Source organism: Rhagoletis zephyria, unplaced genomic scaffold (assembly GCF_001687245.7).
Source record: "Rhagoletis zephyria isolate East Lansing unplaced genomic scaffold, Rhagoletis_zephyria_1.1 Rzeph_scaffold_00589, whole genome shotgun sequence".
Lineage (NCBI taxonomy): Eukaryota > Metazoa > Arthropoda > Insecta > Diptera > Tephritidae > Rhagoletis > Rhagoletis zephyria.
The window spans coordinates 154,608-169,467 of record NW_016157673.1 but is presented as its reverse complement, the minus strand read 5'-3'; the positions used below and the strand labels follow the sequence as shown (position 1 = coordinate 169,467).

The following is a 14,860-nucleotide window of genomic DNA, read 5'->3' as shown; positions in this document are numbered from 1 at the left end:
GAATTTTTAAGACTTAGAGAATACGCCTATTCCTTTGTATAAGTGCATTTTTAAACACTTTGCTTAGCTTTCTTATAAATCATAGGAGTTTTGTAGTTTTTTTAAGCATTGACCTTATAAAAAATTTTAGTCAATATTTTCTTGTTACAATACTTACCCTTTTTACTAAATTAAAAACATGTATGCTTCTTCTTCTTTCAGCACATTGAATCATTGAACTCCTGAAAGGAAAAAAACAACGGCAAGAGTCAAAATCAAAGTGAAATTTTGTGTTTAAATAAGAAATAATCGCGCGAATAAGTAAATAAAAAAGGAAGGGTAAACAAAAACATATTTGATTTAAAAAATAAAATTTTTTAATTAAAACTAAGCGACCTAAAAGAAAATAAACAACCGCAAAAGGCGAAGGAAGAGACTCTAACTAAGAAAAACCAACAAACTCGTATTGTTTGCTCAATCAAACACAGTTTCACTTTCAGTTGGTGGCAGTGTTGTAATAGCAAAATCAACAACAACAACAACAACAACAACAACGCCACAGCCACAGCAGTAATAATTGCAACAAAAGTGAAGTGCGAAGTGCAAAATTCAACGCCAACTGTAAACATATTTCCATTGAAAAACAGCAACAAAATACACACACACACACACACAAACAGTGAACAAAGCATTTATACGCATTTTCAATTCGCACATTTTCCAACTTTAAATTTTTGCTCACTACTTTTCGTCGCCAATTTCGGCTTCGTCGATTTTCGTCGTTTCGCTGAAAAATCGCGCGTAACGCGTCGTCCTCTATACAAACGTTCGTCTTCTGTCTCTACGCGCTGCTTCTTTTTCTCCAACTTCTGCAACAGCCTAGTCTGTGAGATTGTGTGTAATTTCTTGCCACTTCGTGTTCAGCTAACAATTTGCCACACACAAACACGCATACATACAAACATAGACAACTGTGTCGCCGCCCGCTTGCCGTGTGCGAATTCGCTTTGCAGAGCTTTTTTTGGATAATTTGCGGGCCTTCAGACTTCAGACTGTGGTAAGTTGATGCATAAGTTTAACGATTACATATTTATGTTTGTGTACGTATATATATGCATATGTATGTGTGCATGTTAAGGTGCATATGCTGTTCTTATTATTATTTAATTTATGAATTTTTATGCAATGTGCACATAAAACAATAGCAAGAAAAATGCAAGCTATGAATGAATGTGGAGAAAAATGAGCAAAAACAATGACTGCAACAATTTAATTAGTTTGTATTTTATGCGCTGAGTTTTTTCTTTTTGTTTTTGTTTAAATTTTTTCCGTTTTGCACATTTTTTTTGTTGCATGCAATCGCCGCGCAAAACAACACAAAAAAAAAATGGTGTTACGTATACGCCATGTTGCGCGTTTTGAAATTATATGCGTATGTATGTACATGTATGTATTTTGGGTTGTTGTTCATGTTCCAAGTGTAATTTTTTAATTTATATAATTTTTTTTGCAATAGCTTTGCCATGAGTTTTTTTATGTTTCATATTTCATTAAAAAAATAATGACCTTTCATTCAAAAAGTAAAAAATTTTTAGTTTTGTTAATTTTTATTAACAAAAATATCACAAAAGAATAGTTAATTTTGAACAGAAGAAAAAATTATCTAAAATTTTTTATTTTCAGTTTCCAAAAAAAAAAAGAAATTGTAAATCAGATTTCAGATCTTTAATGGCTACCACGGCCGAAAATCTTAAGCTTTTCCTTGGAATTGTTTATTTTGCATTTCATTGGCGTTTTTTCGTCGAACTAAAATAAATGTTTACAAATAAAACAGATTTGGTTTTTATAAACTCGCCACTGCATTGCATTTCTGCTTGGATATAAACAAAAACTTAGTCTCTACGGGAATGCGTTGGTGTTACTGAAGAGATTAAAAATAATTAACTCAAATGGAGAATAACGAATATTTAAAAAAAAAATTAAATTCACTTTAAATTCCGCATTATTTTTAATAATAGTAAAAAAGTGCCAGCTATACCGATACATTAGCGCCACTAGAAATATCAAATTTTGAATTCCGTCTAATCCTTGAGATAGACTGAATAAAGTACAAAACATTAAACTGTATTTACATACATATTTGCAAGCATATTCACTAATGTTTTAGTGCTTATCTAAGCGCTTAAAATTGCTTTTTGCTTGCACATACATTTCTAAAATATGTATTACTTTTCGTTTGTGTTTTTTTTATTTTCTCCTATTTGGCTTTTTGTTAACATGTTAAAATTTTTCACCGCTATTTAGATTTAAATTTTATCTTCTATAAAATAATACTATATTTTTTTTGATTTTTTGCACATTTTGCCCCTTTTTGATTTTGGTACTTAGTTTTAATTTCGATTCGTAACTTAGTGAATTTCGATACAACATAAATATTTGCCTGAAAATTTACAAATTCTAAAGTCTTTTTTATGAATTTAATTTAAACGAAATTTTCGCTGCAAAAAAACCTCATGGAAACCATAGTTACTCATTCTTTGGCGGCCCTTCTAAGTGTTTTATAGTTTACATATTTGGAATTTTTTTTGTCGAGCGAAAAATGGCAGTGAAGCCAGCGGTTTGTCTCCAATTCAAACTCCTCAAGGGATGAGAGAAAATTCTTTCAAAAATAAACCATCTTTCCAGTCGGCAAAATCAACCAACACCTACATATATATTTTTTTTAATGATTCTTAATCATTTTCCACCAAACGTCTTCCAAAAAATTTATTATTTTACTTTTACTACTTCAATTTTGTACTATTTTTTTTCTAGTTTTCTTTTTTAATTCTATGTAAAAATTTTGTGTTAGTACTTTATTATTATTTTTTCTTGTTTTTGCATAACTGACATTTCCACTTGCAAAATTTTTGTACTAGTTTAAGTCACGTTTAACCTTGACAGCAAACATTTCTAAGAATTTTACTTTCTGCTTATCATGCAGACTATTTAATTCGAGGTTATAGGAAATTCAGATATGAAATGTGCACTTTGCTGGTACTTCTTTTGTTTTTTTTTTTTTTTGATTTTGAAAAGAAAAGCATACATAGCATTTGCCAACAAAAAAGAAATTACATACTTGACCAAGCAAAATTCATTACCTGGTGGCACAGTATAAGTTTTTATTTATTTTAACAATGTAAGAAAACCCTTCTTCTTTTTTTATGTGGAGTTCAACCAAACACGCCAGTCGTCTCTCTTCTGTGCCAGTCTCTAGAAAAGTTGCAGTTGCTTGGTTTTGTATATCGATCAGGTAAAATTTTTATTGTAGAGCTGAACGAAAGCACTCTGATTTGCACATACAACAAATAGTATGCAAGATAAAATGGAAGTGGAAGGGGTGTGGATATTAATGACTCGCGAATCTATTAATCAAATTTATACCAAATTTGATCAAAAAAATATATATATTTTTTTTAATTTGCGCCTCTTTTTCTAGAATTGGTGGACTTTAATAAATATAAACCGATTGTTATCTTCTTTTGGATGTATGTTTTTATGGTAAAAAACAGCATATAATCTGAATTTCATCAAGATCGAATAACATTTACTATTTTCGCCCAACAAGAGCTGTGGGCGTGGCAGCTCGTCGACATTTACCATTTTCCACATTTCTTCACTATTAAGTGCAGAATAGCGTATATACGAAATTTCAGCGAATTTGTCGTACGGTTACTACTTTTGGCCGCAGCTTATATGTGGACGTCCCACTGTGCACCTTAATGTACATCCCTTCTTTGAAAATATACACACTTATTTCACTTTATTTCACTTTTTATAACTTCATGTAAATTTATTTTATTTTATTTCAACCTCTTTATTTTTTTTCAACACCATTTTTGTGTTTATTTTCGGTGAAAGTGCAACATAATTACTCACGCCCTTTTGGGCTTTCAATCATCAATACATGTCTGGCATGCCGCCCCTTAACACTTCTTCACACTTCCGTTTGTAAGATTCGTTTAATTTTTTTAATTAGTTAAACTCCGTTGCTTCAGCCATCTTAGCATGTCTGTCACTCGTGTACATATTTTTCATTTACTTATTGTTGTTTTCGGGTGTTTGTCCGATTTCATTTTGGCGATAATTTTTAACAGATAATTTATATTCAATTACCGAACAACTGTAAATGCCTTTTGCTTTGGTTGGTATTTCACCAGTTGCTGTTAGGAGTATTCGTTGCAGTCGTCGCCTGTCAACCAGCGGTCATTTGGTTAGTAATGTGGTGTGATAAATCCGTGAATGTTAGGGATTAAGTGGAAAGTGGAAAAAAAATTGTTTTTGTTTAGTGTTTTGGGAATTTTATTTCATCTGATAATATGGATGTTTAGTCATACTTTTTTTTTTGTTTGAAAAAAAGGTGCTGATTTTATTCTTGTTGCTTCTTTGTCTAAAAAAGCTTGTTTTTACTTGAAATATTTGTTTTCGTATTTTGTATTTTTTAGGAGATGTTATTTATTGCTAGCTCTTGCACTAGAATTTTCCACACTCGAAAAATTATCCGAAATCATTTTCAGATTTTTTTTCTTACAGTTAAAAAAAAAAAATTCGAATGCATACTTGTTGCGTTTGGCATTCCTGAGAAGTAGATTTTTTAAAATCCTTTTCGCAGTATTTCGCCGCCACGCAGTTATTTCACCTATTTAAAATGTGTTTGTAGTCTCTGAATTTTCGCGTTGTTCCTATTTCTATGCACCCGTCTTTTGTATTCAACCCAGCCCACTCATTTGCAGTCAAGGTGCAAGTTCCGCTTCGGGCCTGCATACTTTACAAGTTGAACACCTGAGAGCCGAAGCTCAAAGCAAATCCGTTGCCATGGCTGTTACATTGTTTTGTATACAAAGAGTTGGAAAATATTTTCATTTACTTATGTATTTGCATTTTTTTTTTCAAATCTAATTTATTTATATTTATTTCGTACCGTTTGTTGTTTTTGTTGTTCATTTGTGCTTTGAGAGCAGCTAAAACAATGCAATTGTTAAATTGTTGCATCAATAATGAAAAATCAGACAATCAAGTAGGCATACACTCTGGCAGATTGGTAGACAGATAGGCAAAGACATAAGATACAACAAAGACAAATAAACGCAGAGAGAGGGGTACGAGTGAGGTTTGTGTTTTTACGTAATTTTTTGATGCTGTAACTTTTTTGTTTTGTTTCTTTTTTACTTGCAAGTTTTTGCTTTTTATTGTGCCACTTTATATTTATATTTGCATTTAGATTTTCATATTGTCTGCAATAAAGCCATATTTTAACTGCATTTTTTCAATGCCTTTCCCTCTGAGTAGTCTTTTAGGTTATGCACCTTTTCTTTGTTAATTTTTAAAGTGGCGAAGCCCACTTGAAAAGAGTGTCAAAAGGGCGAACAAAATATGAAAAAAAGAAGAAAATATTTATTACATCTACACATAAAGTATTGTGCCCTTTTTGTGTTACTTTTGCACGGAAAAGGAGAAAATTATTATTATTATTTAATAGCAGAGCGGTTAAATTTCCATTACGATTAGTAATCATTAATTTTTTGCACTTTTTAATTTTAATGATTAATTTAATTTTCTTACATAACCTAGCAATTAATAATTAATTACAATTAAAGATAATAAAAAAATCATGATTAATTGTCATTAAAAAAATAATCAAATATTTAAAAATTATCAAATAATTAGAAATAATCAAAATAAATCAAATTATTATTTTTTTATTTATTTTTTTTTGTTATTATTTAATTATTTTTCATTATTTGATTGTTTTTAATTATTTATAATTATATGATTATTTTTAATTATTTTTCCTAGAATGAATAGATGAAGCTGTGTTTGGAGGTCAAATTTGTATAAGTTAGAATTAAATAACTTAAACCAAATTCAGAGGACGAATAAATATTAGTACTGTAGTTTACAAGCAAGAAATGATTTTTCGCAGACATTGTCAACAGAAATAATTATGTAGAGGCAATATTGGAGCAGATCTAACATATAGACACAAGTACATACATATGTAGGTATATTATTTGCAAATTGGCCGTGTTTTTGTTATTCTCCTTGTGCATTTAGCTTATGTTACGGTATTTATTCTCATCATATGTATATTAACTGCGATGCGTGTTATTCACAAGTTGAAATAAATCATAATATCGTGAACGAAATCAAAAATTATTGAAAATAATCAAAATAATTATATTAATCATGCAATTAAAAAAATCAAAAATAATTAAAAATAATCAAAAATAATGAAATAATTGTATTAATCATGCAATTAAAAAAATCAAAAATAATTGGATATGATCAAATCCTGTAATTTAAAATTTCAAAAATAATTGAAAATAATCAAAATTAACAAATAGTCATTTAATTAAAATTAATCAATTAATTAATTTTTTTTTCTTTGAAATTAATTAATTATTAATCATTAAAAAAGTGCAAATAATATCATTTAATCAGTAAGCTGTTACCCAAAAAACACGCTTTAATTAATAATCATTTTGATAATTAATCATTATTTAACAGTTGTGTTTAATAGTGACATCTATCAATGAATTTTTATAATTATTATAAGGAATTTTATAATGCCCATCAATAATACCACTGGTGATATTTCAAACATTTAAATTTATTTTGCTGTGGAAATAGTTTTGAATGAAAAATATTTTTTGGTTGGTAAAGAGAAACTCATTTACTAATTTGATGGCTTTTTAAAATATCTGTTCTAACAGAATATAGCACTATATTCCGCAATACTAAGAGCTACCATTTTTTAAATTTTTGTTTTGAGGTGGCATATTTTCAAAAACTAATTTTTGTTATAAAAAATTTGTAAGTGAAAAATTTTTCAAGGAAAAAATTTAAAAAATATTTATTTTCATAGAGAATTTTGATGTATATTTGTGTGATTTTTTTCAATTTCAAATTTTAAAAATCTTAAACAAATCAAACACATGAAGTTTGAACCCCGTCCATTTTGGTATGGAACGCCCCTTATATGTATATTTTTTATCATTTAAAAAACTTTCCAGTGTAGTTACAAAGCCGTTATAATCGTTATTTTACTTAGAAAAATTTTAAGACATTACGACGTTTAACATATCTTGTGAATCAATCAAATGTAACATAATATGAAAATTAAAAAAAAAAATACAAGAAAATTTCTTCAGTTAAATTAAGGAATATGTTTATTAACTTTTTCTAATTTTTTAGCTTAGAAAAGTTAATTTCTTTTTAATCTCAACAAACCATATTTCTGTTTACCAATTCTTTTTCCACGAAAAATTGCCCTCTTTTAAAAGCCTCCCGCCACCAAATGCCAAATAACCTCCAACGGCGTTTTGTTTATAAAAGAAGCAATTAACAACAGGTGTCACCCAACTCAGCATTCTGTCGTATTTTCAATGACATCAGCGAACATTTTTGCTTGTAACCAAAGCAAGGAAAAATAAACAATTGAAAACAAAAACATCTTATGCATTGACAATCACCGCAATATCACTGCTTGCATATTTATTTAATTTAGTAGCAACTGTTGCTGTCAATGTCAATTAATGCCAGCCAAGTCGAAATCAAGACAAAGCCAAACCAAAAGCCACGCCGAAAACAGCTGAGCCACCGAGCACATTGTGAGCTGCTTAGCTTAGCCATAGCGGCATATTGTAATGTCAGCACATTTCACCAAATGACAAAATAAGCATAACGACATACCTACATACAGACATTTGTATATGTGAACTTATATAAATATGTATGTATACTATATGTGTAGTTTTTGCTATGCAGGGCATTGGTGACAAGCGCGACAAGTGGCCAGCAGCAGCCGCAGCAGATTTTTAGTATAAACAAGTAGACTGGGTTGTTGGTTGAGTACCTAGGGGCTAAATAGTTGAGGAAAATATAGCAAATTCTTGGTATTTATTAATGAATGAGAATTTTTTAAATTCTAGGTATTACTTTTTTATCATTTATTTGTCAAAATAAATAAATAAACAAATATTTCACAGTAAAATTTTTGCGACAAAAACAAGTTTAACATATTTTTAATCTCAGTCGGCTCCGAAGGACATAAATTTTGCAAAAAATTTAAGTGAATTAAATACGCGCGTTAAAAAAAATATAATACAAAATTTAATCAAATTAAAGGAAATTGAAAAAATGTTGTCCCTAAAAAGTGATAATTGGGATGGGGTTGCCACCTAATTGGCTAAGCAGGAAATAAATTCATAAGTTAAGTACACCACCTTATTACCTTCATTTTAATGAATGTAAAGCGCGTAAAAAATTTTCACATGGGTAGCAACTTGAAGATACAGTTTAGTGTCCGGTTGCCATCTACGCTTTAAGTACCAAAAGTATCAGAATAAGGGAATTGAAGAAAAATACTATAATTTTCAATACAACAATTTGCTAAAAGATCGATCTTGCTTTGCTTGACAAAGTTGAGACCTAGTATGTAAAACAATTTGAAAAAACTAAATATAAAGATTTCAAGTCTCGAAAAAATTAAATGAAGAAATTTTTTATTGAATACCATGTATTTACGTTAGAAATATTTGTATTTCAATTTGAATAATATTTGATTTGCAAACACTCACATATTTATTTAAAGAAAATTTCTTCAAATTTGAGAACAGAAATAAGATTTTTAGGGCCAGTTTCTCAGCTTAATTTTAAAATTTCCCTGCCCTTTAAAAAAATTTTGCTCTAAAAGAATGTATTTGAAGGGTAGATAAGTTTTAAAACCTACTTAAGGAACCGCCACTAAATGGGTTAAAGTAGCAAAAAAATAAAATAAATTTTTAGGCGAAAGATGAAAATGGAACATTAAATTTTTGATTTTTTCGAGAAATGTTAGAAATATAGAAACCTAGTAGTATGTAATTTCGTAAAAAAAGAGAGGAAAATATAAATAAAAATTTTTTGAAAAAAGTCAAGAACAAAAAATCTGATTTACAATCAACGGCAAACATGTTAATAACAGAATGTAGTTTCAATTCAAAAATATTTTTTTTTTTATTACTTAATTTAATTAAAAGCTCCTCATATTAATGCATTGTATCTAGCAGCTTTCAAGTGAAATTAAAAATGCATATAAAAAACCTCAAAAAAAATAAACTTTCTCCTACTAAATTTCCTTAATTCAGTTTGCAGCTGTCAAGAAAAAAATTTTCAAGCGCCAGAAATAATGACAATTTTTATTGAGATTTTTCTTGAGAGCTACATAAACACTAATGCCGGATTCCCACTATATTTAACGCAATGACACGTGTATTTTTTAATGTCCAATGATCAATTTTGCATCTGATGTCTGGTGGAAAGTGAGCATAGCCTTATCTAAAAATAAAACTAAATAAAAATTATTTTCGAACAGAAATTAGATTATATTGTGTTTGAATAAAATGTTTGAAAAATTTTAAATTTACAACTCTTCTAATATTTAAAAAAAAACATTAAATTCTGATTTACAATCAACTTGAAAGAATATTTGCAGTCTCTCTGTTTTGTAATTACATCATGATTGGGTTTTGCCTAAAAATGGTTGTTTAAGAAAGATAATAAAATATTAAGAAATAGAAGATACAAAAAAATCGAAATAGGTATTTAAAAATAAAAATATGTATGTATGTACTGGTAAAAAAATGTAGGTCGTAAAAAACTAAAAACATGCTTTTGTAGACATAAGAAGATCAAAAAAATTGGTTATCCAAGCTTAACTAATAAGTACACACATTAACAACCACAACCAGAAAAATTAAATAATTAAATTTTATAAAATCACAATGTAACAGAAATTGCACTCTCAACAAGGCTGCATAATCAAAGCCAGGCAAAGGCAGGCGACTAGCCACACACACAGAAGGTGAAAAAATGCAAAGTGCGCCAGCCATTCGATGTGTGTTTGCAATATTTACATAGTAAGACTATCTGGCTGTATGCGTATGAGACCGAAAAACTACTACTTGGCTTCCGCATCATTATGCCAACACTTGCAACATGCCGCCAACCAGGCGACCGGCCGCAGCACTGCGAAAACTTTTATTTGTTATTAAACTCTTTCGCTTTTCATTGTTGCTGAGGACTTGTGTTGTTGCTGTAACAGTTGTTTTATTGCATTTGCATTTGTTGTGGTTACACACCGTGCAGTAGCTTTCTGTCTTTCTCTTTTAAATCTTGTCAGCTGTTGCGTTTGCTATTATTTTGCATACATTTTATTGTTTCTAGTTTTCATTTTTGGCGCACTGGTTAGCTAACCAGCCGGATGGACGCAGCGAATGTTGTACACAGAGACTTAGGTGACAAAGCTGCTGAGCGTTTGTAGGACTGAGCTCCAAAGACCAAGTGAGCTAGTCAACCGCAGCATTGGCCTAACGAATACATATTACCGTAATTTAATTTCGTCTTTCACCTTTCTTTCTTCCTGCTGTCACTCAGTGTTACACATTAATTTCTTTATGCTTTTTTTTTGCACCATTGTTGCTGTCACCACAGTGACATTAATAAAATGTGGCGAGATTTGCATATTAGTGGAGGCTGCTTAGTGGTAGAAAGGTAAAGTGAGTTGAGATAAATGGTTTGGCTGGAAAGCAAAATTAAGCAATTGAGTTGGGAGAGTTTGTTGTGAAGTTAAGTTTATTGCTCGGTCAATTTAAGCTGATATGCAAGAAGTAATTTAGCAACTGATATACGAATGTTTGTTATTTTACGTAACAGACGCTTAAAATTTTACTTCCGTCGGTCACCGAAGGCAGGTCAGTGGCATAGGCAGTTCTTAAACTAAAATAAAATTCTGTGAATCAAAACTCTTTGTGTAGATCTTGCTCGATGAAGAGCCCAATAATAGAGCTTCTGAATTCTGTTCAGCTTAGTACCATCCCCCGATAATTCGATACAAATTTCATAAAATACAATATTTCATAAAAAAGTTTACTTCAAGCTACTCCGCTGGTTTATTTTAAGAAAGAGGATTTATAAGAAAACAAGTCCTTAAGACGAGCCAGAAGAAACTTAAATGAATATTCGAAGTAAGAGATTGTATAGGGTTGTAAGATGGGACGAACAGGTCCATTTTGCTAATAGATGTTTGTACTCAAAATCAGCTAGACTTTAAAAAAAACTGGGCAGTCAATCTACGATCTCTCAGTATCTATAAGAAATGTACTTGAGATAGAACGATTTCTGACGAGGAGCGACCGCAAACTGGGTTCGAACCTAGGCCTTGCGGACTGGTAGCACGCACTGCTAACCACTACACCACTTAATTCTTTATGGGGCTACAAAATTTACGTCAAGTCCACAGCTTTCCGATCATGAACTGAATTCCTAATGCTCTTTGTAGGATATCTTTAACAATTTTATACCGCAAATCCCAGGAAGGGGAATGGGATTTCATGTGACACCTGAAATCTGATTGCAGGCAGAATAACTAGATACCACTTTCGGAAGGAGCGTCGATATGTTTATCGATCTAACTATCTTAGTCGCTGTCGATATACATATTTAGTGATCTACTTATGTATTTATCGATACTACTACATATTTATTTAGCTGTCATCTTCAAAATATTTTTCGCCTTTTTTATCGAAATATTTATGGCGATTGTTATCGTTAGACATTTTTCTTGGTATTTTTGTCCACATATTTACGGGATTGTTATCGATATATCGATTTTTTTATATATATATATATTTATATGAAAACTCATAAAAATTTTTTATCGATCTTCTTGATAATAAATTTATCGATCTTTTTACTGAGACATTTATCGACTTATTGGTATTAATATCGAAATACATACAGTATGGAAGAAATAATAGAAACTTTTATTTTGACCAGTTTTGGCTATACTTCTTTTGTTTATTCGATGTTTCCTATTTTTTTATAAAAGTCTAGCGCTTTATATAACAAACATAATATAAACCACCTTTGTACAAAAATTATAAAAAATCAAAAAATTTTACCAAAATTCCCCAAAAATTTCAATCTTTTTATTCATAATTTCATACTCGCCTACCCAATGACATTAAAAAAAAAAGTAATACTAGAAGCTTTTAATTTGTGTACGATTATTAACCATGCATCGATTCAGAGTCGCCCAAGGTTAGCCCCCGGTTAGGCCCTATTGTTACTCATAATAGGCCCCTGCCAATGGTTTAAACTGTAATTTTTAACATTGGCGTGTCATAGGAAAAGGACCAGTCTGCTAAAAAACTCACCGTGAGATAGTCTTATTGTGGTTAATTCTCATTTGTTATCCGGTTTTGGACTAGTCGATTTATTTTTGGAGATTGTTTCGTTTGAATACGATTTTGCTTATTGTCTCTCTATAGATCGGTTCCTTAAGGAGTGGTCGAAAGCTAACATTTTCGAAAACAATTATCAAATTTTGACCGGTCGCTTTATTGCTGGGAAGGCTCTCAATGACTTAACATCCTTTAGAATGCACTATGTAAACTCTAACGAAAGTAAAGTTGTTTTCACAAAATTATTATTTATTTTTGGGCTACGATTGCTAAAATGCTTGTAACAAGTACTAACCTGTTTATTTAACAAAAGCCCAATAGCCATTAACGCCTCATCAATCGTTTGCTCATGGTCCAATTATGGTAAACATCACATATTAAGTAACGCCATTATAAGCTCCTATGCCCACATATATTTTGGATATATGTAATCATGCTGAGATTTTACTAATTTAACTCTCAATAAAACAAAGCAAGCAAAAAGAAGAACACAAAACCCATTAAAATGTGTGTGAACGCTGGAAATAATTAATATTAAATATTACTTAAGAAGCCTTAAAACCAAACCATAATGAGCCAGTTTAACTAGATTTAGAGGCTGGTTAAAAACAAAAATACGCGAGTAGAGGTAAAAAAAAAGAAAAGCAACACAAAAAACGTTGTAACATCAAACATGATATGTATAAAAAATATCAGCAAAATTAAGGCTTTTGTGGAGGAGCTAAACAGTTTACTTTTGTTGAAAAAAAAAAACAGCTACTAATGCCAGCTAAATATTTAACATTTAAAAAATATATATCCTAACACATGTTTAAGAATCTCAAACAGGCTTTAATGCTACAAAAAACAGCTTATTTTTACAGTCACTTATTTAAATAGATAAACATGTTTGACGTGTAAATACCAAAATGACAAAATTGAGCTGAATACCTTTTCTCTGTATGCTTTATTGCTATACTTATACTTATTAATGATCATCACTGTACGGCCAAATGCCGGCAAAATTGTGCCAGCATCAATTTGACAAATTTTTTTCTCAATAACTCTGCCACAGAAAAACTTGCTTTATTTATGTTTGTTAACCCTTGGGCTAGAAAAATTATGTATGTAAATTTGAGTAAAAAAACATGTTAAATCAAAGAGGAGCGTTCAGTGGTGTGACTAGTTATGTCACTAAAGTTTGTAGCTGCTTAATGACGTATTTCCTGGAATTTAAATTAATTGTGTTGAATATTTATTTGATTGCAAAAGTGATGGGTATGACTTCAGTTCATACTTATTTTTAAGTTGTAGATTTATCTACGAGTATTAATAAAATCTAGAAATCTAAATGTTCGCTGTATCTTTCTTTCCATGCGTAGTATGTGCTTACATTGTCAACAATTCGTACAAAAGACTTATGCCACGAACTTACGGATACTTCATATGAATGAATACTTGCTATTTAGTATTAAAGATTTCCTTAAACTGATGTTGGATTAAATGAGGAAATTCACCACTCTCTTGCGCTTTGATTTTGCATAATTTCTTGCGCATGGAAACATATTTGTAATGAAATAGAAATTGAGCAATTTTCTACTCAACTTTAATGCATGAAAGCATATAAAATTGAACTTGATTTGTCTGCAACTTTTCACTCTATTACGGTTTGCAGAAATTGTGAGCAATCATGATTAAATATTCACTCCCATTATATAACTGTAAATTTGCAAATTGAGTGCTATAATTTTTGCGGAAAGTATGAAGATAATTTTTTTTTAAACAAATGTGTATAGCCAATGATGTGGAAAATGATTTCAAATGCGAAACTAAGCAGTTCGAAAAATGCCAATAAAATTTAAAATCACAACAAATAGTATTAGTGCATGCTAGTTTTGAGATTTAAAAGACTGAAAGTAAACTATTCTCAACCAATGAAACTTTGCAGGAAATGTTTTCTTTGCCTCTTGTCTTTGAATTGCAATTTAAAGCAAATTTTTCGAGTCGTTTTTGCCTAAAGCTTTGCCTTTCTTGTATCTAATTGACAAGCAAATAATCAAAAAAAAAAAGTGGCAAACCCAATTAAATTCACTTTCATAAATCGCAAAATTCGCCACGAGCAAAGTGTGAAAGGCTTACTTATGTGCAACAATAATTTTACTGCAATAATAAAACGACAGACTGCATTGCGTGTCATGACTGTAAGGCATTAAAAATGCTTTCCGAATAGTTCGACAGCGCAAAACGTTGCAATATTTGCCGAAGGCCAAGTAAAGGAAAATTTATGAAGTCAGTTAGGAAAGATAGAGCAATAACTAAAATACGCCAGCGAAATGTGAATTTCGAGTACAAAGAAAACGAAAAAAAAATGCAAAGAAATTAAATAAATTACATATTTCAAAAAGGAAATAAAATAGATAAAAACATGAAAGTAAAACATGAAATATTAACTGAAATCAAATAAAAAAATTTAAACAAAATAAAAAATTTATAATATTAAATGAAATCAAATAAAAAAATTAGAACAAAATAAAATAAAATATATAAAATAAAATAAAATAAAATAAAATAAAATAAAATAAAATAAAATAAAATAAAATAAAATAAAATAAAATAAAATAAAATAAAATAAAATAAAA

The 14,860-nt window shown here is 29.9% G+C and overlaps 1 protein-coding gene across 6 annotated transcripts in view; it reads left to right on the top strand.

Annotated features, from left to right (window-relative positions):
* Positions 1 to 324: 324 nt before the first annotated feature.
* sona (sol narae metalloprotease) overlaps positions 325 to 14,860 on the top strand; it is a 167,435-nt gene continuing 152,899 nt past the window's right edge. For all 6 annotated transcript variants that reach the window (XM_017612925.1, XM_017612923.1, XM_017612924.1 and 3 more), the window contains exon 1: positions 325 to 1,036. The gene's annotated coding sequence lies outside the window, so the exon portion shown is untranslated. The remainder of the gene's footprint in view (positions 1,037 to 14,860) is intronic.